The sequence below is a fragment of the Haliotis rubra genome, unplaced genomic scaffold, assembly GCF_003918875.1.
Source record: "Haliotis rubra isolate DU_JTF1 unplaced genomic scaffold, ASM391887v1 Scf435, whole genome shotgun sequence".
Classification (NCBI taxonomy): Eukaryota; Metazoa; Mollusca; class Gastropoda; order Lepetellida; family Haliotidae; genus Haliotis; species Haliotis rubra.
This window is the reverse complement of record NW_025767119.1, coordinates 678,337-705,411: the sequence shown is the minus strand read 5'-3', so window position 1 is coordinate 705,411 and position 27,075 is coordinate 678,337. Positions and strand designations below refer to the sequence as shown.

Genomic DNA, 27,075 nt, shown 5'->3' with positions numbered 1-27,075 from the left:
TTTGAAATTGTCACCTGACAAGTGTGAATTCTTCAAAGAGAAAGTTGCCTATGTTGGACATGTCATTTCCAAGGATGGAGTTGAACCAGATCCTACAAAAGTGGAAGCCATCAAAAAACTGGCCACGACCTACAAACCCTTTTGAGGTAAGGAAGTTTCTAGGTTTTGCAGGATACTACAGACGATTTGTAGAGAATTTCTCCAAGATATCTAAGCCTTTGTCACAATTAATGCCTAGTCCAAAAGACAAGAAAGGAAAATCTACCGTGGAATGGATCTGGGGAGATTCTCAGGAAGCAGCATTTCAGGAGCTGAAAGATAGACTTTCATCACCGCCAGTGTTAGGTTACTGTGATTATTCTATCCCATTTGAGCTCCATACTGATGCCAGCCAACGAGGTTTGGGTGCTGTCCTATATCAATGTCAAGGTGCCAAACAGAGGGTCATTGCCTATGCCAGCCGTGGATTGTCAAGGTCAGAGCAAAATTATTCAGCCCACAAATTGGAATTTCTTGCACTGAAATGGTCAATTACCGAGAAGTTCCACGATTACCTTTTTTGGGAACCAATTCACAGTATACACAGATAACAACCCGTTGACCTACATTCTGACAACTGCCAAGCTCGATGCAACTGGTCACAGATGGCTCGCTGCCTTGTCAGCTTACAATTTTGATGTGAAATACAGACCTGGAAAATCTAACATAGATGCGGATGTGTTGTCACGAATTCCAGATAAAACAACAGAACCTGAAGTTAGTCAGATTTCTTCTGAATCTGTTAAGGCTATCTGTAACTCTGTTTCTGCATCCAATTATGTTGAGTGTCTAAGCATGTCCCCCGAGTCAGTTGATGTTGGTGATATAGGTCATGATCTGAAGAGCATGTCACCTAAGGATTGGAGACGTGAACAGTTCCATGATCCAGCCCTTGCAGATATCATCAAATGGATCCGAACAGCACAAAAGCCAAGACATGACTACATGCACTCCAGTGAATTTACAGCCCTATCTCGAAGCTTTGACAACCTGAAACTGAAGCAAGGTGTATTATACAGAGTAACTGCTACAGATGATGAACTTACTGAACAGTTGGTAATACCTTATCATCTCCGTCCACAAGTTCTCAGAAGTCTTCATGATGATATGGGTCATTTAGGACGAGACAGAACTTTGGTTTTGGTAAGAGAGCGATTCTTTTGGCCTGGAATGGCAAGCCAAGTTGAGAAGTGGGTCAAGGACTGTCCGAGATGTTTACGCCGAAAGTCAGCAACTAATACAAGAGCTCCCTTAGTAAACATTGAGACTACATATCCACTGGAACTAGTTGCTATGGATTTTCTCACTTTGGAACCTTCAAAGGGAAACTATCAGCACATCCTTGTGATCACTGATCACTTTACCAAGTATTCTCAAGCCATTCCCACTAGAAATATGACTGCTCGTACAACAGCTGAAGCATTTCTGAACCATTTCGTTGTACATTATGGTTTACCAGCAAGAATCCATTCAGATCAAGGTGCCAACTTTGAAAGTCGTCTTATAGAAGAACTTTGTACAATTACCGGAATGAAAAAGTCAAGAACAACGCCGTACCATCCCATGGGTAATGGTCAGACTGAGCGCTTCAACCGAACACTTTTGAACATGCTTGGAACTCTTCAACCTGACCAAAAGAAGGATTGGAAAATGCATGTGTCTCCTCTAGTTCATGCCTACAATTGTACCAAACATGAAACTACTGGGTATTCTCCGTTTTATTTGATGTTTGGACGTCATCCACGATTGCCGATAGACCTTGCATTTGGAATTGACCGGGATCACACCAGCCAGTCATTACAATCCTACACAACGTCTCTTCGTGATAGACTGAAGAAATCTTATGAACTAGCCACTAATATCACTCAAAAGTCTAAAGGAAAACAAAAACAGAACTATGATCAAAGAGCAAGAGGAGCAGCTGTACATGTTGGTGATAGAGTGCTAGTGAGAACTCTTGCCTTTGAAGGTAAACATAAGCTAGCAGACAGATGGGAAGTGAATGCTTATGTTGTCAAAGGACACCCAAACCCTACTATACCTGTATTTGTTGTGGAACCTGAGTGTGGGGAGGGTCGAGTAAGAACTTTGCATCGGAATCACCTTCTCCCCATTGGAAGCGTGGATACAGGACCAGGAAAACCACAGCCAAAACCACGAAAAAGAACCAAGATTCAAACTGTACCAAGTAACATGAATGGCATACAGCAACAGGATGATGATGACGAAGTCATTTTGTCTGTTTCAGCCAGTGATACTCCCACAGGTAACATGACTGGTGCTGAGGTTACACAGATGGAAACAAAGAAACAGGATGAAGGTAGTTTAGTCCTTGTTGATGACGTTATGCCAGATGAAACTGAGCAAGTAACTGGAACAGTGGAATATATCAGTGGTGATTCCCCACCCGAATCAGAGTCCACATTATTGATTGAAGATCAGGATACCACAGATCATGTTGATGTCACTTCTGTTACAGATAAAACTGTCATTAATGATTCTGACGTCACAGAGCTTGCTGTTGCCCCTGACGTAGACAACGTCACAGATGTTGCAACTAGTATTGACAGTGTTTCGGATGATATTGACACAGAGACTAATAGTAGTCACGAGAATGCACCAGTGAATGATACAAGGATTCAAACTCCTGCTCAAGACATTCCACATGCTCAGATCAGACGATCAGAAAGAGCTAGACGGAAACCTGCATGGCAAACTAGTGGTGAATTTGTAATGTCACAAGCAGGTCGACCACCAGATTGGTTGGAGAAAGCAAGATTTTTGGAACATCTTGCAACCAGTGGAACTTACAACACATTACCTTCGAAAGTATCAGATGTTCTCTTGTCGGTTGTCAAGGATAACTGAGTGATAACTGACTGAGTGATGACGGGGACGTCATTTTTTGATAGGGGGTAGTGTGTAGCAGAGACATTTTTCATGTCAGTTTGGTTTGTTTGTATAGAACTATTTTACAATTATTGAATATAAAATGGTGTTATAGTGTTTTATTGTTTACAAGTAAAATAAGAATAAAAAGATTATATAAGTCATAAAAAGGTCACTAAAAATATTGAAGGTTGGTGGTAGTGTTCTAAAGTTTGTGGTTTTATGCATATGTCAATCATATTGATATTTGGTTGTATTTGTCAAGTATTTCAGATGAATTTCATTCATCTGAAACGTTCTTATTATGTTTAGGATTCACAAAATATGCTGGATCTAGAGTATGTTCTCATTCTGGATGATTGTTCATCACATGACCCTAATTCCTAGCTTTTAATTGGCTAATTTCAAATTCCCATAATTCCCAAGCACCAATATAAGCACACCAGTAGAAACACTTTAGCACAGCACAGCACCCAGGCAACAAGGCAACAAGGTCTACTACACAGCATCAAACAGGTCACATATGTATCAGCACAACACGGTCTAATCAATAAGGCTCTATTCCACAAATGGGGCTTGAAGTATGATATATAGTATCTGAATAAACCGCACCTCACCCCTACAGCGAGTCATGTGATCCTTTGACATTACTTGGCGTTTAACCAGCTGTGGACTAAATGGGACATATAGACCTGGGTTAAGGGCTGGGTAGATCAAGGGGAAGGTGTGGGACTAAATGGGACAAATAGACCTGGGTGTAGGGCTGGGTCAATCAAGGAGAAGGTGTGGGACTAAATGGGACATACAGACCTGGGTGTAGGGCTCGGTCGATCATGGGGAAGGTGTAGGACTACAAGGGACATATAGACCTGGTTGTAGCACTGGGTCGATCACAGGGAAGGTGTAGGACTACATGTGACATATAGACCTGGGTGTAGGACTGGGTCGATCACGGGGTAGGTGTGGGACTACATTGGGCATACGGGCCTGGGTGTAGTGTTGGGTAGAGTAAGGGGAAGGTGTGGGACTACATGGGACATATAGAACTGGGTGTAGAGCTGGGTCGATCACAGGGAAGGTGTAGGACTACATGGGCCATATAGACCTGGATGTAGCGCTGGGTCGATCACGGGGAAGGTGTGGCACTAAATGGGGCATACAGGCCTGCGTGCAGGGCTGGGTAGATCAAGCGGAAGATTTGAGACTACATGGGACACATAGACCTGAGTGTAGGGCTGGGAAGATCAAGGGGAAAGTGTTGGACTACATGGGACACTGAGACGTGGGTGTAGGGCTGGGTAGATCAAGGGGGAGGTTTGAGACTACATGGGACACAAAGACAGGAGTGTAGGGCTGGGTAGATCAAGGGTAAAGTGTGTGACTACATGGGACATATAGACCTGGGTGTAGGGCTGGGTCGATCACGGGGAAGATGTGGTTCTACATGGGACATATAGACCTGGGTTTAGGACAGGGTAGATCAAGGGGAATGTTTGAGACTACATGGGACACATTGACCTGGGTGTAGGGCTGGTAGATCAAGGGGAAGGTGTAGGACTAAATGGGACATATAGACCTCGGTGTAGGGCTGGGTCAATCAAGGGGAATTTGTGGGACTAAATGGGACATATAGACCTGGGTGTAGGGCTCGGTCAATCAAGGGGAAGGTGTAGGACTACATGGGACATATAGACCTGCGTGTAGGGCTGCGTAGATCAAGGGGAAGTTATGGGACTACATGGGACATACAGACCTCTGTGTAGGGCTCGGTCGATCATGGGGAAGGTGTAGGACTACATGGGACTTATAGACCTGGGTGTAGGACTGGGTCGATCACGGGGTATGTGTGGGACTACATTGGGCATACGGGCCTTGGTGTAGTGCTGGGTAGATTAATGGGAAGGAGTGGGACACACAGAACTGGGTGTAGAGCTGGGTCGATCACGGGGTAGGTGTGGGACTACATAGGGCATACAGGCCTGGGTGAAGGGCTGGGTAGATCAAGGGGAAGGCTTGAGACTACATGGGACACCTAGACCTGGGTGTAGGGTTTGGAAAATCAAATGGGAATTGTTGGACTAAATGGGACACATAGACGTGGGTGTAGGGCTGGGTAGATCAAGGGGAAGGTTTGAGACTACATGGGACACATAGACCTGGGTGTAGGGCTCGGTAGATCAAGGGGTAGGTGGTCGACTACATGGGGCATATAGGTCCTGATATAGGGCTGGGTCGATCAAGGGGATGGATTGAGACTACATGGGACATATAGACTTGGGTGTAGGGCTGGGTAGATGAAGGGGTAGGTGTGTTGCTACATGGGACATATAGACTTGTGTTTAGGGATGGGTAGATGAAGGGGTAGGTGTGTGACTACATGGGACATATAGAACTGGTTGTGGGCTGGGTCAATCAAGGGGAAGGTCTGGGACTTAATGGGACATATAGATCTGGGTGTAGGGCTGGGAAGATCAAGGGGAAGGTGTGTGACTACATGGGACATACAGACCTGGGTGTACGTCTGGCCCAATCAAGGGGAAGGTGTAGGACTACATGGGACATATAAACCTTGGGGTCGTGCTGGGTCAATCAAGGGGAAGGTGTGGGGCTAAATGGGACACATAGACCTTCGTGTAGGGCTGGGTCAATCAAGGGTAGGATGTGAAGGACTAAATGGGACATATATGCCTGGGTGAAGGGCTGGGTAGATCAAGGGGAAGGCTTGAGACTACATGGGACACCTAGACCTGGGTGTAGGGTTTGGAAAATCAAATGGGAATTGTTGGACTAAATGGGACACATAGACGTGGGTGTAGGGCTGGGTAGATCAAGGGGAAGGTTTGAGACTACATGGGACACAAAGACAGGAGTGTAGGGCAGGGTCAATCAAGGGGAAGGTGTTGGACTACAAGGGGCATACAGGCCTAAGTGTAGGGCTGGGTCGATCAAGAGGAAGGTTTGAGACTACATGGGACACATAGACCTGGGTGTAGGGCTCGGTAGATCAAGGGGTAGGTGGTCGACTACATGGGGCATATAGGTCTGGATATAGGGCTGGGTCGATCAAGGGGATGGATTGAGACTACATGGGACATATAGACTTGGGTGTAGGGCTGGGTAGATGAAGGGGTAGGTGTGGGGCTACATGGGACATATAGACTTGTGTTTAGGGATGGGTAGATGAAGGGGTAGGTGTGTGACTACATGGGGCATACAGGCCTGGGTGTAGGGCTGGGTAGATCAAGGGGAAGGTGTGGGACTACATGGGACATATAGAACTGGTTGTGGGCTGGGTCAATCAAGGGGAAGGTCTGGGACTTAATGGGACATATAGATCTGGGTGTAGGGCTGGGAAGATCAAGGGGAAGGTGTGTGACTACATGGGACATACAGACCTGGGTGTGCGTCTGGCCCAATCAAGGGGAAGGTGTAGGACTACATGGGACATATAAACCTCGGGGTCGTGCTGGGTCAATCAAGGGGAAGGTGTGGGACTAAATGGGACATATAGGCCTGGGTGTAGGGCTGGGTCGATGACGGAGTAGGTGTGGGACTACATTGGGCATACGGGCCTGGGTGTAGTGTTGGGTAGAATAAGGGGAAGGTGTGAGACTACATGGGACATATAGAACTGGGTGTAGAGCTGGATCGATCACAGGGAAGGTGTAGGACTACATGGGCCATATAGACCTGGATGTAGCGCTGGGTCGATCACGGGGAAGGTGTGGCACTACATGGGGCATACAGGCCTGCGTGCAGGGCTGGGTAGATCAAGCGGAAGATTTGAGACTACATGGGACACATAGACCTGGGTGTAGGGTTTGGAAAATCAAGGGGGAATTGTTGTACTAAATGGGACACATAGACCTGGGTGTAGGTCTGGGTAGATCAAGGGGAAGGTTTGAGACTACATGGGACACAAAGACAGGAGTGTAGGGCAGGGTCTATCAAGGGGAAGGTGTTGGACTACAAGGGGCATACAGGCCTGAGTGTAGGGCTGGGTCGATCAAGAGGAAGGTTTGAGACTACATGGGACACATAGACCTGGGTGTTGGGCTCGGTAGATCAAGGGGTAGGTGGTCGACTACATGAGGCATACAGGTCTGGATATAGGGTTGGGTCGATCAAGGGGATGGATTGAGACTAGATGGGACATATAGACTTGGGTGTAGGGCTGGGTAGATGAAGGGGTAGGTGTGTGACTACATGGGGCATACAGGCCCGGGTGTAGGGCTGGGTAGATCAAGGGGAAGGTGTGGGACTACATGGGACATATAGAACTGGTTGTAGGGCTGGGTCAATCAAGGGGAAGGTCTGGGACTAAATGGGACATATAGACCTCGGTGTAGAGCTGGGTAGATCAAGGGAAAGGTGTGTGACTAAATGGGACATACAGACCTGGATGTAGGGCTGGGTAGATCATGGGGAAGGTGTAGGACTACATAAAACATATAGATCCTGGTTTTAGCGCCGGATCGATCACAGGGAAGGTGTAGGACTAAATGTGACTTATAGACCATGGTGTAGGTCTGGAGTAATCAAAGGGGAAAAGTGTGTGACTACAGACCTGGGTGTAGGGACTGGTAGTCGATCAAAGGCAGAGGTGTGGGACTACAATGGGCAAAGGACATACGGGCCTGGGTATAGGGCTGGGTCGATCAAGGGGCAGGTGTGGGACTACATTGGGCATACGGGCCTGGGTGTAGTGCTGGGTAGATTAATGGGAAGGAGTGGGACACATAGAACTGGGTGTAGAGCTGGGTCAATCAAGGGTAGGTGTGTTGGACTACATAGGGCATACAGGCCTGGGTGAAGGGCTGGGTAGATCAAGGGGAAGGTTTGAGACTACATGGGACATACAGACCTGGATGTAGGGCTGGGTCGATCACGGGGAAGGTGTAGGACTAATTGGACATATAGATCCTCGTTTTAGCGACGGGTCGATCACAGGGAAGGTGTAGGACTACATGTGACTTATAGACCTGGGTGTAGGACTGGGTCGATCAAGGGGCAGGTGTGGGACTACAATGGGCATACGGGCCTGGGTGTAGGGCTGGGTAGATCAAAGGTGAAGGTGTGGGACTACATGGGACATATAAAACTCGGTGTAGAGGTGGGTCGATCAAGGGGAAGGTGTAGAACTACATGTCACATATAGAGCGTGGTGTAGCGCTCGGTCGATCACGGGGTAGGTGTTGGACTACATGGGACACATACTACATGGGACACACAGACCTGGGTGTAGGGCAGGGTCAGTCAAGGTGAAGGTTTGAGACTACAGAGTACACATAGACCTGGGTGTAGGGCAGGGTCAATCAAGGGGGAAGGTGTGGGACTACAAGGGGCATACAGGCCTGGGTGTAGGGCTGGGTCGATGAAGAGGAAGGTTTGAGACTACATGGGACACATAGACCTGGGTGTAGGGCTCGGTAGATCAAGGGGAAGGTGTCGGACTACAAGGGACACATAGACCTTGGTGTAGGTCTGAGTAAATCAAGGGAAAAGTGTGTGACTACATGGGACATATAGACCTGGGTGTAGGGCTGGGTCGATCAAGGGGAAGGTGTGGTTCTAAATGGGACACCTAGACCTGGGTTTAAGGCTGGGTAGATCAAGGGGAAAGTGTGTGACTACATGGGACATATAGACCTGGGTGTAGAGCTGGGTCGATCAAGGGAAGGTGTGGTTCTACATGGGACACCTAGACCTGGGTTTAAGGCTGGGTAGATTAAGGGGTAGGTGTGTGACTACATGGGACATACAGGCCTGGGTGTAGGGCTGGGTAGATCAGGGGAAAGGTGTGGGACTACATGGGACATATAGAACTGGTTGTAGGGCTGGGTCAATCAAGGGGAAGGTCTGGGACTAAATGGGACATACAGACCTCTGTGTAGGGCTCAGTCGATCACGGGGAAGGTGTGGGACTACATGGGACATATAGACCTGAGTGTAGGACTGGGTCGATCACGGGGTAGGTGTGGGACTACATTGGGCATACGGGCCTGGGTGTAGTGCTGGGTAGATTAATGGGAAGGAGTGGGACACATAGAACTGGGTGCAGAGCTGGGTCCATCACGGGGTAGGTGTGGGACTACATAGGGCATACAGGCCTGGGTGAAGGGCTGGGTAGATCAAGAGGAAGGTTTGAGACTACATGGGACATACAGACCTGGATGTAGGGCTGGGTCGATCACGGGGAAGGTGTAGGACTAATTGGACATATAGATCCTGGTTTTAGCGCCGGGTCGATCACAGGGAAGATGTGGGACTACATGTGACATATAGAACTGGGTGTAGGACTGGGTCGATCAAGGGGCAGGTGTGGGACTTCAATGGGCATTCGGGCCTGGGTGTAGCATGTAGGCTGGGTAGATCAATCGGAAGGTGTGGAACTACATGGGACATATAGAACTGGGTGTAGAGGTGGGTCGATCAAGGGGAAGGTGTAGAACTACATGTCACATATAGAGCGTGGTGTAGCGCTCGGTCGATCACGGGGTAGGTGTTGGACTACATGGGACACATAGACCTGAGTTTAGGGGTGGGTAGATCAAGGGGAAGGTTTGAGACTACAGGGTACACATAGACCTGGGTGTAGGGCAGGGTCAATCAAGGGGGAAGGTGTAGGACTACAAGGGGCATACAGGCCTTGGTGTAGGGCTGGGTCGATGAAGAGGAAGGTTTGAGACTACATGGGACACATAGACCTGGGTGTAGGGCTGGGTAGATCAAGGGAAGGTGTGTGACTACATGAGACACATAGACCTGGGTTTAGGGCAGCGTAGATCAAGGGGTAGGTGGTCGACTACATGGGGCATACAGGTCTGGATATAGGGCTGGGTCGATCAAGGGGATGGATTGAGACTACATGGGACACATAGACCTGGGTGTAGGGCTGGGTAGATGAAGGGGTAAGTTTGGGGCTACATGGGACATATAGACTTGTGTTTAGGGATGGGTAGATCAAGGGGAAGGTGTGGGACTACATGGGACATATAGAACTGGTTGTAGGGCTGGGTCAATCAAGGGGAAGGTCTGGGACTAAATGGGACATATAGACCTGGGTGTAGGGCTGGGTAGATCAAGAGGAAGGTGTGTGACTTCATGGAACATACAGACCTGGATGTAGGGCTGGGTCGATCACGGGGAAGGTGTAGGACTAAATAGGACATATAGATCCTGGTTTTAGCGCCGGGTCGATCACAGGGAAGGTGTAGGACTACATGTGACATATAGACCTGGGTGTAGGACTGGGTCGATCAAGGGGCAGGTGTGGGACTACAATGCGCATACGGGCCTGGGTGTAGGGCTGGGTAGATGAAGTGGAAGGTGTGGGACTACATGGGACATAGATCGGGTGTAGAGGTGGGTCGATCAAGGGGAAGGTGTAGAACTACATGTCACATATAGAGCGTGGTGTAGCGCTCGGTCGATCACGGGGTAGGTGTTGGACTACATGGGACACATACTACATGGGACACATAGACCTGGGTGTAGGGCAGGGTCAATCAAGGGGGAAGGTGTAGGACTACAAGGGGCATACAGACCTGGGTGCAGGGCTGGGTAGATGAAGTGGATGGTGTGGAACTACATGGGACACATAGACCGGGTTGTAGGGCTGGGTAGATTAAGGGAAGGTGTGGGACTACATGGTACACCTAGACTTGGGTGTAGGTCTGGGTCGATCAAGGGAAGGTTTGAGACTACATGGTACACACAGACCTGGGTGTAGAGCTGGGTAGATCAAGGGGAAGGTGTGTGACTTCATGGGACATATAAACCGGGGTGTAGGGGTGGGTAGATTAAGGGGTAGGGGTGGGACTACAAGGGGCATATAGCCTGGGTGTAGGGCTGGGTAGATTAAGGGGAAAGTTTAAGACTACATGGGACACCTAGACCGGGGTGTAGGGCTGGGACGATCAAGCGAAAGGTGTGGGATTACATGGGAGATATAGACCTGGGTTTTAGGGGTGGGTAGATCAAGGGGTAGGTGTGGGACTATATGGGGCATACTGGCATGGGTGTAGCGCTGGGTAGATCAAGGGAAAGGTTTGGGACTACATTGGACACATAGACCGGGTTGTAGGGCTGGGTAGATCAAAGGGAAGGTGTGTGACTACATGAGACACATAGACCGGGGTGTAGGGCTGGGTAGATCAAGGGGAAGGTGTGGGATTACATGGGACACATAGACCTGAGTTTAGGGGTGGGTAGATCAAGGGGAAGGTGTGGGTCTATATGGGGATACTGGCCTGAGTGTAGGGCTGGTTAGACCATGGGGAAGGTGTGGGACTACATTGGACACATATACCTTAGGTGTAGGGCTGGGTCAATCAAGGGGAAAGTGTGGGAATACATTGGCCATACAGACCTTGGTGTACTGCTGGGTAGATCAGGGGAAAGGTATGTGACTACATGGGTCACATAGACCTGGGTGTAGGGTTGGGTCGATCAAGGGGAAGGTGTGGGACTACATGGGACACATAGACCGGGTTGTAGGTCTGGTTAGAACAAGGGAAAGGTTTGAGACTACATGGGACACATGGACCAGGGTGTAGGGCTGGGTAGATCAAGGGGAAGGTGTGGGGTTATATGGGACACATAGACGTGGCTCTAGGGCTTTGTCGATCACGTTGAAGGTGTTGGACTACATGTGACATATAGAACTGGGTGTAGGACTGGGTCGATAAAGGGGCAGGTGTGGGACTTCAATGGGCATTCGGGCCTGGGTGTAGGGCTGGGTAGATCAATCGGAAGGTGTGGAACTACATGGGACATATAGAACTGGGTGTAGAGGTGGGTCGATCAAGGGGAAGGTGTAGAACTACATGTCACATATAGGAGTGGTGTAGCGCTCGGTCGATCACGGGCTAGGTGTTGGACTACATGGGACACATAGACCTGAGTTTAGGGGTGGGTAGATCAAGGGGAAGGTTTGAGACTACAGGGTACACATAGACCTGGGTGTAGGGCAGGGTCAATCAAGGGGGAAGGTGTAGGACTACAAGGGGCATACAGACCTGGGTGTAGGGCTGGGTCGATGAAGAGGAAGGTTTGAGACTACATGGGACACATAGACTTGGGTGTAGGGCTGGGTAGATCAAGGGGAAGGTGTGTGACTACATGGGACATATAGACCTAGGTATGCGGGTGGGTCGATGATGGGGAAGGTGTGGGACTACATGGGACACATATACCTGGGTGTATGGCTCGGTCGATAACGGTGATGGTATGGGACTACATGGGACATATAGACCTGGGCGTAGGGCTGGGTCGATTAAGGGTAAGGTTTCGGACTACATGTGTAGAACTGGGTCGATCAAGGGGAAGGTGTGGGACTACATGGGACATATTGACCTGGGTGTTGGGAAGGGGGTGATAAAGAGGAATGTGTGGACATATAGAGCTGGGTGTAAGGAGTAGTGTAGGGAATGACAGTTCTGTTGCGGATACCCTTGTGAGTATTATTTATGGCTAATTCGGCTCCCAACGGTTCCCTAAAAATCATATCATGATACATGAGTAGGCTTTATGGGGAATAAGAGGTATATGTTGGACAACACGAGATGTTTATATTGAGATATTTAGACCTTTACAGCTCAAGAGGTACTTGTACAAATATGGTATATACCTCGGTTAAGGGATTTTGTGGATCATGGTGTATTTGAAGTACTTCATGGAAATTGCAATCAAAAAGAAACTATGTACAATTTTTCCAAATTTATGTATTAAAGCAAAAGTGTTGAAATATTTCACATTTCTTTGTTTCTAAAACTAATTGTTGATGTCAAACATCTCAAATAAACCTTGGTTCTAGTTAACTGAAAAAGTAGATAGCAGTCACCATAAATATTGTTTCTATGACAAAAGTCTTTCGTGAGACATAAACAGAAAAGATTACATCACACATATATCCCACAGCAGATCTTGCTTCAACTGAGCTACGCCTCATGTAAGGCACGGCAAAAGGACTAAAATACGGAGCGCACAAACAAAAGGGTAAGTTTTGACGTGGGACAGTTCCAGAACAACATCCATCACCTTCAGAAGTTGTTTGTGTACATAGAAGCTGCAAAGCATGACTGATTATTTCAAAACAAAACACAACTTAGCCAAGCATTAAACATATGCTTCATTAGGATTTACACTTGCTTAGTTAAGTACAGATTCTAGTACTGTTTTGGGGTGAAGTCCCATCCGGGATTAAGGGTTAAAAAATTATCTGCGCAAACAGCTGATAATATATTTTCTGTCTTTGAAAGTTTGTTTGATAAATTATCATGAAAACCAAGAAGCACACCATTGCCATGCTCTTTCCAAGATACCAGTGTCGCCTTGTTCAACCTTCTCTCGTATCTGTTTACGAGCCTCTTCAAGTCGAATTTCTTCTTTCCTATGCTCAAATTCTTCCCTTTGTTTTCTCTGAATATCTTTCAATTTCTCGACCTCTCTTCTCAGGTTTTCCGCTGCCTCATTTTGTTCTGCCTGTCTTTTCTTTTCTTCTTCAAGGCGTGTCTTTTCCTCTTCTTCCCTTTGTCTCAGTTCTACGGCTTTTTGACGTTCTTTCAACTGCTCTTCTTCTTTTTGTTCTCTTTGTTTTCGTTCTTTTTCCATTTGTTTCTCCATTTCTTCCATTTTAAGACGTTGGTTCTGTAGCTGTTCTTCAAAGGCAGCAGTTTCTTGTTTAAGTCTATCCTCGAATTCCTGCTGCCTCTTCCCTTCAAGTTTTTCCTTCTTCTCAGCTTCTTGAAGATCAGCTTCACATCTCTCGTACATCTCATTTGTGTAGCACTCGCCACCATTTTCATTAACCATGCGTTTTACCATGCTTATCAGGTCTTTGGTAAATTTCTCCTTCTCTTCGTCCCCCTGTTGTTGACAGAAATAAAGCGAAGACTTGAATCAAATAAAAATTCTTCAGTTTCACTGGGCAATCAGATATGTAGTTTTCAATAGTGTCACCCCCAGCTTGCAAGTCATCTTTTCCAGTAAATACAACAATGACGAATCTTTTAGCTTCTTTTCCAAAGCACTGCAGGAACCTTTCCAATGTATTTTTGTCGTCTTCACCCAACCTGCCAATTCTGACGATGAAAAGAATGGCGTGTATTCCAGGAGAAGACATCCCGACACATTTCATGACCTCTTGCCTGATGTCTTCATGTGTTCTGTTTGTGTCACAAAAACCTGGGACATCAACAAGTTGCAAGTCGTATCCAAAGCGGTTGAAGGAATGCTGCTTACATTTCTTTGTAACAGACACTGCCCTTGCAAATGCTTCAAATATCTTTGTCATCGTTCCGGCTCCACATATTGTATTCCCTGTTTCACTTTTACCTGCTCCAGTCTTTCCAACAAGTACCATTCGTATTTCCTTCTCCAGAAAACGTGTACGAGTTCCTGTGAAGGAGAATAATCATAATCTCACACACTGTTTTAAACAATTATATCACATTATATTGACACATTACTTTTAACCAACTGCTATTAGAAAGTGGTAAGATACTAGTTTGTAAGTGTTGCTTTTCAGGCTTCTCATTATTGTGCGCATACACATGATCACAACCTAGAGATTCAATAACATGATTCTAATGCTTTTGTTTTACCCAGTTCTGACTACATCAGTGTTCGCTTTAATGCAGAAACCTGCGCCTTTCACGCAAAAAAACCGCCAACAATATTTGCGTGTGTGTTTTGGACGCATAGATTCTGATCTACTTATTTTTTAAAAGTACCTTAAAACAGCAAAATATAAAAAAAAAATGGAAATGATTCAGGATTGTAATGAAAATTTCACGCGCAAAAGATTTATGCTACGTATTTATAAGTTTATTTCTGCACACACCCATACAAAACCTACCGCGAACACTGCTACATGCTGAGCTAATGACAAGGAATTACCAGAGTCCGAACTATCTGATCAATCAGCTCAGTCTAAAATATCAACGAATATCAGAGAATAATCCGTCTCAAATGTGCGACAAAACAGTTTTCGAACAGGAATAACATATTGAATATCTGACATGACACCAGGTGTTCACGAAAAAGGTAATTATATTCTTCTCTACGGTTAGCGCACATCACTATTTCCATAAATGTAAGTACTTTGTGTGTTGTACAACACAAAAGAATGCGGTGCATGTATTACAGTTTGACATAGTTCCATACATGCACTTATGCAGTTTCAAAACAGTTTTTTCGTACAATCTGAACACATTTTAAAATAGTAAACAAATACCTTTGCCAGCCATTACGGAGGTTTTTGCACTTAGCGCAGTCTGTAATGAAAAGAAAATAGCATAAATTATCGGTCTGTTTGAAAGCAGAATGGTTGTTGTGTAACTTTGTTAACGCACATCAAGCGCTTTCTTGTTACGCCTTTCTGCTCCATGAGTTTGTGTTCACAGGGCGAGGCATATATAATTGATTACATTAAATGATATACACTGAATCAAACTAGAAACTTCACAATCATATATCAAATATAGAGGTTATCATGTATTTGTAAGGTCGACAGGGTGAACTGAGAATAATCACAATGCCAAAAATCGGTTCCATGTGGTAACAGAATTTATCAATAAAGTATCAAGTCACAAGAAACTTAATCTGATGTTTCAAACGTTCAGTAGCGTGTATGGCGACCCGGTGCGTTCACAACTGCCAAGCAACGCCTCATCATGGACTGTCTAATGCGTGTAAATACTTTATTGGGGAGTTGGTGACATTGTTCCTGCAAAGTAGTACCAAGATCCTGCAAATTCTGGGGTTTGTTCCTGAGAGCGTGCAGACCTCTGACAAGAGCATCCCAGATTTGCTCGATTGGACGGAGATCAGGTGACCTTGACGGCTAGTCAAGAACCTTGATTCCTTCGTTCTTTAGGTAATTCCTGGTCAAGTTGGCTGTATGAGGTCTGGCATTGTCATGTTGAAAGTGCACACACATGGACCATGTGCTGCCATGAATGGAATAAGTTCGGGGCTAGCACCTGGTCGCGGTAACCTGCAGCATTAAGGTTCCCAGGGATAACCAGAACCGGCAATGCCACAGAAAGCACCCCAACCCATGACACTTCCGCTCCCAAATCTGTCAACGTCCTGTACACAGTGCTGAGCAGCACACTCCACACGTACAGTAGCGTGAATGGCTACGCGGTGCGTTCACGCTACTCATCCTACCACCAGCGAATCAGAGGGTAAATCTTGATTGATCATTGAAGACAACTCTATTCCAGACGGTGAGCCAATCGTAGGCGTCGGGCCGACAGCAAACGCTGACGACAATGTAATGGCGTCAAAATGGTTCCGCGATATGGTCGTCGAACACGAAGGTGAGCAGCTCGCAGCCAGTTTCGGATGGTTTGTGCCGACAATCGACCCCCTAAACAGCTCCTTTCCGGTTACTGAAGCTGTCAAGAAACGTAACACACTTTGACGGTCCTTCGCCTGTGACGTCACACGTGGTCGACCTGGCCTAGCGCGATCAGCATTGGCGCCAGTTTGTTGCAGTCGAGTCTGTAAATCATAAACAGTCCGACGGCTGCAGTCCCATTGTCCTGGCACGTTCACATTTGAGAGGCGTGACATGAGAATTGGATGTTCTTGTTAGTGCTTTAAAGTGTTTTTTCACTTTGTACAGTTGATGGGATCATGTGCGATCGAATGCACGTGCAATGATAAGATCACGTGACCAGTAGCACTATCGTGGGGTGCACGATGTTTGGACTGCCTTCAATGTGCTGTGGTGACATTTTTTAGACGATTCTTCTGGATTAATATAATGATACCCGAAAACTGTCTACTATAACAATTCACATGTTTATTCGCAAAATATAAATTGTGAAGTTGTTGTTGTTATTTACTCAGCAAAACAGAGACATGCTATACTATTTATATTCTATTTAGTAAACGAGGCACGGCGATAACATATCGTTAATACATCACAATGCAATCCTGTCTTCAGGTACCATAACACATGATTCAGCATATTTTAACACATTCTTTAACAGGACTATTAAAAACGTCAGTGCCGGTTTAACACGTCCTCAGCAGCAGTTTACCAATCTGGGTATGCATGGTATGTGTTTATTTCTACGAACTTGAAAACCTGTAAAGAGCCAATTTCGAACTGATCTCCAGTAACCCATGCTTGTCGTGAGAGGCAACTAACAGGATCGGGTGGTCCGGCTCGCAGCCTTTGTTGACACATGTTATCGTATATCAATTGCGTAGCTCGTGCTCATGCTGTTGATCACTGTAATGTCTGGTCCAGGTTCGATTATTAATAGACATCCGCCATATAGCTGGAATATTGCTGAGTGCGGGGTTAAACATGCATATATACGTACATACACACATACATACATGCATGCCTACATACATACATACATAAATACACATACATACACACATACATACATACATACATACATACATACATACATACATACATACATACATACATACATACATACATACATACATACATACATACATACATACATACATACATACATACATACATACATACATACATACATACATACATACGCGTGCATGCATTTATACATGCATACATACACACACATACATACACACCCACACATACATACATACACACACATACATACACACACATACATACATACAAACTCACACATACATACACACCCACACATACATACATTCGCACACATACATACACACACATACATACATACATACAAACTCACACATACATGTATACACACATACACACATACATACGCACATACACAAACATACATACATGCATGCATACATACATACATACACACATACATACATACATACGCGTGCATGCATTTATACATGCATACATACACACACATACATACACACCCACACATACATACATACACACACATACATACACACATACACACACATACACACACATACATACATACGCACACATACATACACACACATACATACATACAAACTCACACATACATACATACACACATACACACACATACATACGCACATACACAAACATACATACATGCATGCATGCATACATACATACATACATACATACATACATACATACATACATACATACATACACATACATACACACAAACATACATACATACATACATACATACAATCAGACCGACAAACAGACTGACATACATACACACCCACACATACATACATATGCACACATACATACACACACATACATACATACAAACTCACACATACATATATACACACATACACACACATACATACGCACATACACAAACATACATACATGCATGCATGCATGCATACATACATACACACACACATACATACATACATACATACATACATACATACATACAAGTAACACACTGTCCGCCTATTTTACTGCCTTTATTGTCAAAATATTGGAAATGTGTGTGCCAATCGTTTTTGTTTTGTCATGCAATGAGTTTTGAGGAAAAAAAGTTTGTTGGCCGAATGGGCTAAAATGGTGAACCCATGGTCGAGCTATTGAAATTAGGTAGAAGTTCGCTGGATTGAATCACGATAAGTTGAATTATGTATCATGATACATGTAGACACAATGTCAAAGACATGAATGAATACACATGTATCGGTTAACATGTGGCTGACTTCTTGTCCAAACATCTAACAGTAAATCAGCTCTAGAAGTATCAGCAATACTCACCCGCTGTGTGCTCGCCCTACCCAAGTCAGGTTCCAGCTGTAATGCAACCCCCTTACGCCCGTCCCTGGTTTTGTACTCATACATTTCAGATGCAGTTAGTCACATGACCAGACCAGTTCAACCAACACACCACCTTGGTTAGGTGAGAGCCTCGTCAAATGTCTGTGCTGACAAACAGACATGCGTGGAGCAACACTGGCGTCAGGTAGAGAGAAAAACAAACACAACGTTAACGGCTTTGTACAAAGAAGAAAATGGCAGCAATGTTCATTCATGATCTCACTTGGCAATACCAAGGAAAATCACATGTCTCGAGAAGAAGAAGAAAAAGAAGAAGGAGGTGATGAAGGAGAATGAGACGAAGTAGAAGGGGATGAATAATAATAATAATAATAATAATAATAATAATAATAATAATAATAATAATGATAATAATAATAATAATAAAAGCTTTCTGAGAAGCCATTGCATCGTGTGTACATGCAGTGTGTGGAACAGAATAGCAATCCCTCCGACTCCTTCGCCTGGATGAAGTCGGCTGGTCTTAAATGTGAAACTGAGGGCTTCCTTTTTGCTGCTCAGGACCAGTCACTTCCCACTCGTAATCGCCTAAATGTGATTCTTAAAGAGAATATTAACATGAAATGTCGACTTTGCAATGAATTCACAGAGACCGTCCAACACCTTGTTAGTGGATGCCCTTCCTTGGCACAAACAGCATATCTTAAACGACATGATGGCATGGCTCGCTGCTTTTACTACCGTCTCCGCCATGCCTGTGGCTTTGACTCCGAGGTCCATCCATGGTACGACCCTGAACATGTCCAGGGCGTCATGGAAAATGATGCTTTCAAACTTCTGTGGAATAGGCCCATATACAGCCTCAGAAGAATTCCTGCCAACAAACCTGATCTTGTCCTTTTGATAAAGCCAATGAATTTATATATATCATTGAATTTTCTGTCCCTTTGACAGGAATGTGATTGACAAGATCAAGGAAAAGCATGATAAATATGCGGACCTCGCCTTTGAAATGTCTCGCTTGCATCCCAAGTACACTGTCGTCAGGCTCCCCATTGTTCTCGGGTGCCCTTGGTTTGGTACCTCCTGATCTTTTGGCGCAGATCAGGAGAGTGCCCGGATTCTCCACCGGGAGTACAGCCCCTTCTGACACTCTGGGTAATGCAGAAGGCTGCAGTGTTGGGGAGCCTTCATATTCTCCGGAAAGTTCTTGGTGGGTTCGACTAGGCAGTGTTTCCTGGGAGAAGTCCCATTCGCTGTCTGGGCTGGGCGTGTAGAGGGGCAAGGGCCCTGAGCTGATGATGAGCCTTACCAGCCTGACTGTGCCAGGATCACCCGAACCCTCTCTGCTGCATATTATCTTTAATCTGTAAAACATAATAATAATAAGGGCCTGATGGTGTACGCCTCTCCGTGGTGGGCCTAGATAGGGGAATTTTATTCCCTGAACTAAACGTACATCACCCAGTTAGGGCTGACTCCGAAGCTGGTTTTACACTGTTACCGAAAGCCAAGGAGAATATCATCATTCAACTCCGCAGCCCAGTCAGCCTTCCTCCGGTAGTCAAACAAACCTTACTGGAGATGGGACTTGCCCCAGGGGAAGGCACAGCACCCGATCAAGAATATCTTGGTCAAACCATCTGAAAACCACACTACTAGAGTGTGCAAGAGCGACAGCATGGCCTGCAAATCCGCGAATAAACGGCAAGTCGCTTAAGCTGCATTGGGACAATGCCATGCCCATGTATGCTTACCTGACGGAGCAAAATCTCCGAGATCAATTCCGGCGCCTCAAAAATCTCTTGCCCCGTGAGCCAGTTCAACCCATAACTGATGCCCGTCATGAACCTTTGCATGAGCAGAATGCTCAAGTGGCAGCAGACCCAAAACTTATGATGGACGTCCGTGTTAACCTCTCTCCTCTTCATGATGGAAACTCTTCCGGCACTGAGCCAGTTGACCCCGAAATTTCGGATCCTCACTCTTCCTCTTCCTCAGTTACAGATCTTTCCGAAAATCCTGTGTATATTTTGTTTCATTCTATTTATGATGAAATTTCTGATTTACCTTTAGAAAATCGGAGGCCAATTAAACAAACAAATGAATCTTTTCCCAAAAATGAAATTAATTTATTAAATGACATTATTTCTATGAAACTTTCTGTGGACTGTTCATTACATGAAGTTAATTGCTGTGTCTATGCTGCCGCTCGAACCTTGGAGGAACTTCACACAGTTTCCGCAGATAACACATCCAGTACTAAGAAAAATACACCAAAGAAAAACCGGTTTCAAGTGAAACTAACCGAAACTAGAAAATACATTTCCTGGATAGAACTTTGCCTGAAGTTAAGATCATCAGGGAATCCTATGTCTAAACGACAGAAGGCAATTTGGAGAAAATTAAAACTGAAATACAAAACAACGAAAGAAAAGATATTTCTCCAAATTGTCGATTCCCTTAAGGCAAAATAAAAGTTTGGACTGAAAGAAAGAAAAAATGGGAAAAGAAAAATAAATTCATCAAACAAAATAAACTTTTTAGAAATAATGAAAAACACTTCTACAGGCAACTTAAAACAAACGGTAATGGTGAGCATGATAAACGGCCTCCCATGGATGCCAATGAAAGGTTCTGGAAACAGTTGTGGTCTGTACCCGGCAATTGTAACCTTGAGGCACCATGGGTCCGTGATTATGACCATGCAATGCATGAGAGAGTAACTAGGTCGTTTGTCTGTTACATCTCACCAGATTGCCTGAAAAGTGTCATCAAAAAGTCCAAATCTAATACAGCTCCAGGGCCTGATGGCATTCGAAACCGGTATTGGAAACTGTTCCCCTGTGTCCAAACACCATTACTTCACTGTTTCAATTCTCTTGTGGACACAGGTGATGTTCCTCCATGGTTCTGCAAAGGTCGCACAATACTCCTTCCCAAAAAAGGAGACTTGACTGATCCCAAAAAACTTCCGCCCTATCACATGTTTGAATACACAATACAAAATATTCACAGGGTGTTTGACAAACCTCGTGTCATCTTACTGCTCTTCCAATGATATAATTTACATAGAGCAGAAGGGGGCAAGAAAGGGATGTTGGGGGTGCAAGGATCAACTTCTTGTACAGAAAATGATTTTGGAAGAGGCAAAAAGTATCACCGCAACCTCTCCATGTGTTGGATTGACTACAAAAAGCATACGACTCTGTCCCTCACGAATGGATTCTGAAGTCTCTTCATTGTATTGACCTCCCTGAGCCGACTGCTTGATTTACTCAAGTCTTTAATGAGTTGCTGGTCGACTCAACTTGAGATGTACTCATATAAGGGCAGGTGCAGACTTCGGAATCTATTCCTATCAGAAGGGGAATATTTCAGGGGATTCCTTTAGTCCTTTGCTTTTCTGTCTGTCTCTAAATCCTTTGAGCTTTTGCTCAATAAAGAGGAGGGTTACCATCCCGGACCTCCTCAGCACAGATCCCCAACACCTCTTACTCATCTCCTTTACATGGATGATATCGAGCTCCTTGCCAAGGGAGATACCAATTTGAAAGAGCAGGTTCTCCTTGTCGAGTCCTTTTCGAATGATATTGGAATGACATTTGGACTCGACAAATGTAATACTCTTCATTTGAAACGTGGCAAGGTTGTTAACGATGGATCGGTCAAGTTACAAGGGGGAGGAGTTATTGAGCATCTTGTGGAAGATCAGGCCTACACCTATCTTGGAATGCAAGTTCGAGACAAGCTCCAGAATGCCCAGATTCAAGACAAACTTCGGGCCGAGTACAAATCTCGTTTAAAGAAAATCTGGAGCTCAGAGCTAAATGCTCGAAACAAGGTCAAAGCCACCAATACTTTTGCTGTGCCAGTCCTCTCCTATTCCTTTGAGAAGTTGATTGACAAAACAAGACATCGAGAGTCTGGACCGTCTGACCAGAAGGATCATGTCTGATAACAGAGCCCACCACCCTCGTTCCTCTCTTAACCGTTTATACATGCCAATCAATTCTGGAGGTCGGGTTTGATTAATGTGGAGGCTCTTCATGACAGAATTTTATTGTGTACTTTTGCACATATTTATTTGTCAGATGATCCTCTGGTGATGCATGTGAAGACTCATGATGAAAGCAAGGAATTCCACAGCTATTTTAAGCGTGCCAAGGTTGTTGGACAGAATCTGCAATTTGAGGTTGACTTTGCTGATGCATGATGTACTGCTGGGCGGTACAGCGATGGGGAGTAAACCAGGTGAAGTCCTTCACCAAGTCTGCCCAGAGTCGGTCTTTGTGGAGAAGCTTTTGAGAAGCCATTGCATCGTGTACATGCAGTGTGTTGAACAGAATAGCAATCCAACCTGACTCCTTCGCCTGGATGAAGTCGGCTGGTCTTAAATGTGAAACTGAGGGCTTCCTTTTTGCTGCTCAGGACCAGTCACTTCCCACTCGTAATCGCCTAAATGTGATTCTTAAAGAGAATATTAATATGAAATGTCGACTTTGCAATGAATTTACAGAGACTGTCCAACACCTTGTCAGTGGATGCCCTTCCTTGGCACAAACAGCATATCTTAAACGACATGATGGCATGGCTCGTTGCTTTTACTACCGCCTCCGCCATGCCTGTGGCTTTGACTCCGAGGTCCATCCATGGTACGACCCTGAACATGTCCAGGGCGTCATGGAAAATGATGCTTTCAAACTTCTGTGGAATAGGCCCATATACAGCCTGCGGAGAATTCCTGCCAACAAACCTGATCTTGTCCTTTTTGATAAAGCCAATGAATTTATATATATCATTGAATTTTCTGTCCCTTTTGACAGGAATGTGATTGACAAGATTAAGGAAAAGCATGATAAATATGCGGACCTCGCCTTTGAAATGTCTCGCTTGCATCCCAAGTACACTGTCGTCAGGCTCCCCATTGTTCTCGGTGCCCTTGGTTTGGTACCTCCTGATCTCTTGGCGCAGATCAAGAGAGTGCCCGGGTTCTCCACCGGGAGCACAGCTCTTCTGACACTCTGGGTAATGCAGAAGGCTGCAGTGTTGGGGAGCCTTCATATTCTCCGGAAAGTTCTTGGTGGGTTCGACTAGGCAGCGTTTCCTGGGAGAAGTCCCATTCGCTGTCTGGGCTGCGTGTAGAGGGGGCAAGGGCCCTGAGCTGATGATGAGCCTTACCAGCCTGACTGTGCCGGGATCACCCGAACCCTCTTTGCTGCATACTATCTTTAATCTGTAAAACATAATAATAATAATAATAATAAGATGATGATGATGATGATGATGATGATGATGACGAGGACGGAGGAGGAGAGTGGGTAAGTGAGTACGGGTATTCCGGCAACATCACTGCCGGGGGCACCAGAATTGGGCTTTACACATTGTACCAAGTTGAGAATCGAATCCGGACCTCCGGCCTGACAAGTAAACGCTTACACCACTAGGCTTCCCCATCGGCCCGGAGGAGAAGAAGAAGTAGAAAGAAGAACAGGGGGAAGAAGAAGGACAGCAAAAGGTGACAGCAAAGATATTCAATCTGTGAAATATATAATGTGCTGCCAAGCGGCCTATAAGAGATTCAAACACCATAATTATACATATCAATGACGAGTTCAGATAAACACATCAGGTTATATACAGCATTTATAGACGGCATAAGTAATAAATTGGAACACAGGGAAATTCAGGAAGAACATCCACATTATAACAATATCAATTAATATAATTCACTACGTTAACGTATCAATGCAAATGCCCCAGTGGAAAGAGAACTTTGACCATCAAAGTCACCAGACTATCATACATGAAGGGTTAAAGACAAAGTAGCAACAGCTTGAGCATCGATCTACACAACTGAGATACGATGACATGTGCCAACCAAGTCAGCGAGCCTGACCACCCGATCTCGTTAGTCTCTCACGACAAGCATGGGTTACTGAAGACCAATTCTAGCCCGGGTCTTCACGGGTGCGAATTTTGTCCCACAATGGGATTATCAGGGGTAATATTCCACATGAGAACAGTTGTATGGAAGTAACATCAGCCAGTAACATATGATCGTAATGATACTAGCGATGTTACTGTTAATAGTCTTTTTGCCAAGTTAATTGAACTGTCTACAAATGTGTCATTTAACTTATCTATAAGTGTTCATGGATTGTTATATCTTTGGAAATTGTCACTGTTTACATAATAGTAACACAATTCAGTTTGAGCGCATACAGTTCCTTGGGTAGAATAGGGCCAAGGAGTGGCCTGGCTGATATAAAAGGCTATTAGTAGTAGACATTGACATGCCGTTAAATATCTAACACGCAATATATCCCAAACTGGCTTCAATTCAAATCCCTCGCACAATCACCTCTGATCTCAATGTTTTGTTTTGACTACAATCTTAGAGTAGCGCTCATGCTGCAAACGTGCCAGCTTTAGCTTCTCGAAGAATATCACGCTAACTATTATCGAACATACTGTAACACAATGTATTGCACACGTCTTCCTTATTCATATTTCAGCTGATCCTGATTCCCGAGGAACGGGTTTTACCCGCAGCAAGCGATCGATTACGATCGATAAAACACAGGTTGAAAGCAGACACTGATCAATAGAAGTAGTTGTCCTTAGCGTGGAGGTTTGAGGGTATTTTTATTTCCAAGGCTACAGTTGTTTGTCTGGTACGTTGCTACAGGTGGAGCCTGACTTATCACACTGAGATAACTGGCAAATAAAAGAACCTAATTTAAACATAATACAAAAGACTTTGATACAAACTGTCGTGTCCTGCCTTGTCGCTGGCTGGTTGTTGTTTAGCAATATGCCAACTATATGGCGGCCGTTTGTACATAATCGAGTCTAGACCAGACAACACAGTAATCAATAATATCGATCTATGCAATTGGGATACGACGCTATGTGCACAAGATGTCGTCGAGCCTGACCACCAATCTACTTCCTTCCAAGATGTACCCAAGGAAACATACAATTTGTTTTCTGTTATGCATATAAAGAACTATCAAGGTGAATCAACTATTGTTTATGTGGACATAAATAAATTGAAAGGAATCACGGTACAGATATACTCTAACCTTAAAGAAACGCAACGGCGATATAGAGAAATGAATGTCAGTTAGTTTTCAAAATTAGTGTTGTTCGCCAGTTTTATGCTCGCCATTATAATGCTGGTTACTTTAAAGTACGGTTACGTTTGGAAGTGTCAACTTGCATGGAAATGTCATAGAGAAAAAGTAGTTCGCAATATGCACGTGCAGTTCTGAGGAACCTTGAGCAGGGACAATTGCTATGTGAGGCCGGATTATCCCTGCAGCGCGGGATAGGTAGGTCTGGGTAGGTCATGTGCTGGATCTAGTGGTAGCTGGAAGTGCAGTGCTTGTATGGAGATAATGTCGGCGCAAACCGTTCGTAATCGTTTACGTGAAACTGGACTTCGAGCCAGAAGACTCTATTTCGGCTCTGTGCTGCGACAACTATATTGACGTTGACGTGTTCAGTGGTGCAATAACGTTCGATTCTGAAATCTACACAACTTGCAAGCTTCAGCGACAAATCACGCTTTCTGCTTTATAGCCATGACGAAGGAGTAAGTGTCTATTGACGTCGAAATGAACGTTTTGCCCGGAAGTGTGTCCACCAGGTTGACCGATATGGTGGTGCTAGTGTCATGGTATGGGGAGCCATATCCTACATGCTGAGATCTAACTCTGTGCGATTTCAAGGCAGTTTAACTGCTGTTCGGTACAGAGATGAAATCTTAAGGTTTCACCTGGTTCCGATCATTGAGGGGGTTGTTTCAGCAAGATAGTGTCACACACACACACACACACACACACACACGAACATGCCACTATTCAGCATCTTCAGAATGAGGACATTACAGCACTTCCTTGGACTTCCAAATCGCCCGACCTCAACCCTTCGAGCACACGTTAGATCAGCTGTCGCAGGCATTGCAAGAGGAATGGGCCAGAATTCCATAAGTTTGAATTCAAAGATTTATTCAGTCCATTCCAAGACGGCGCAGAGCAGTTTTGGTGGCACATGGTGGCCACAACAGATGTTGAAGAAAATGCAAAACTAGGAACGGACGCCTTCACATATAGGGTTTTGTATAAGCTATCCGTGTTAACAGACATTTGGTCTTTCATAAGTTGACATTTGGTTGCAACTGATACAGAATAACATGTGTTTTCCGAATTTTAAAGTGAACAGATTAAATTCGTGAAAATACACCTATGTGTTTCTTTTTGGGAGAGTTTATGTTTTTATATTGCCTCGAAGGTATAGCCCAGATCCCGTGTCAAAGAGCTACCCTAGTGCTTTGACTGTCGTAAGTCTATGCTACAGTATAGGAGGTACGACAGTCGTAGCGCTATGACAGCTTTGTGAAACGTGGCCCTGGGTTT

At 45.0% G+C, this 27,075-nt stretch overlaps 1 long non-coding RNA gene and 1 pseudogene across 1 annotated transcript; one reads left to right on the top strand and one right to left on the bottom strand.

Moving 5' to 3' along the window:
• Positions 1 to 5,716: 5,716 nt before the first annotated feature.
• On the top strand, positions 5,717 to 6,190 carry LOC124289181. The gene is made up of 3 exons (XR_006901620.1): positions 5,717 to 5,766; positions 5,885 to 5,943; positions 6,180 to 6,190. It is a non-coding gene; the product is annotated as an uncharacterized LOC124289181 (long non-coding RNA).
• Positions 6,191 to 12,636: 6,446 nt separating this feature from the next.
• On the bottom strand, positions 12,637 to 18,730 carry LOC124289172 (annotated as a pseudogene).
• Between the last annotated feature and the right edge of the window lie 8,345 nt (positions 18,731 to 27,075).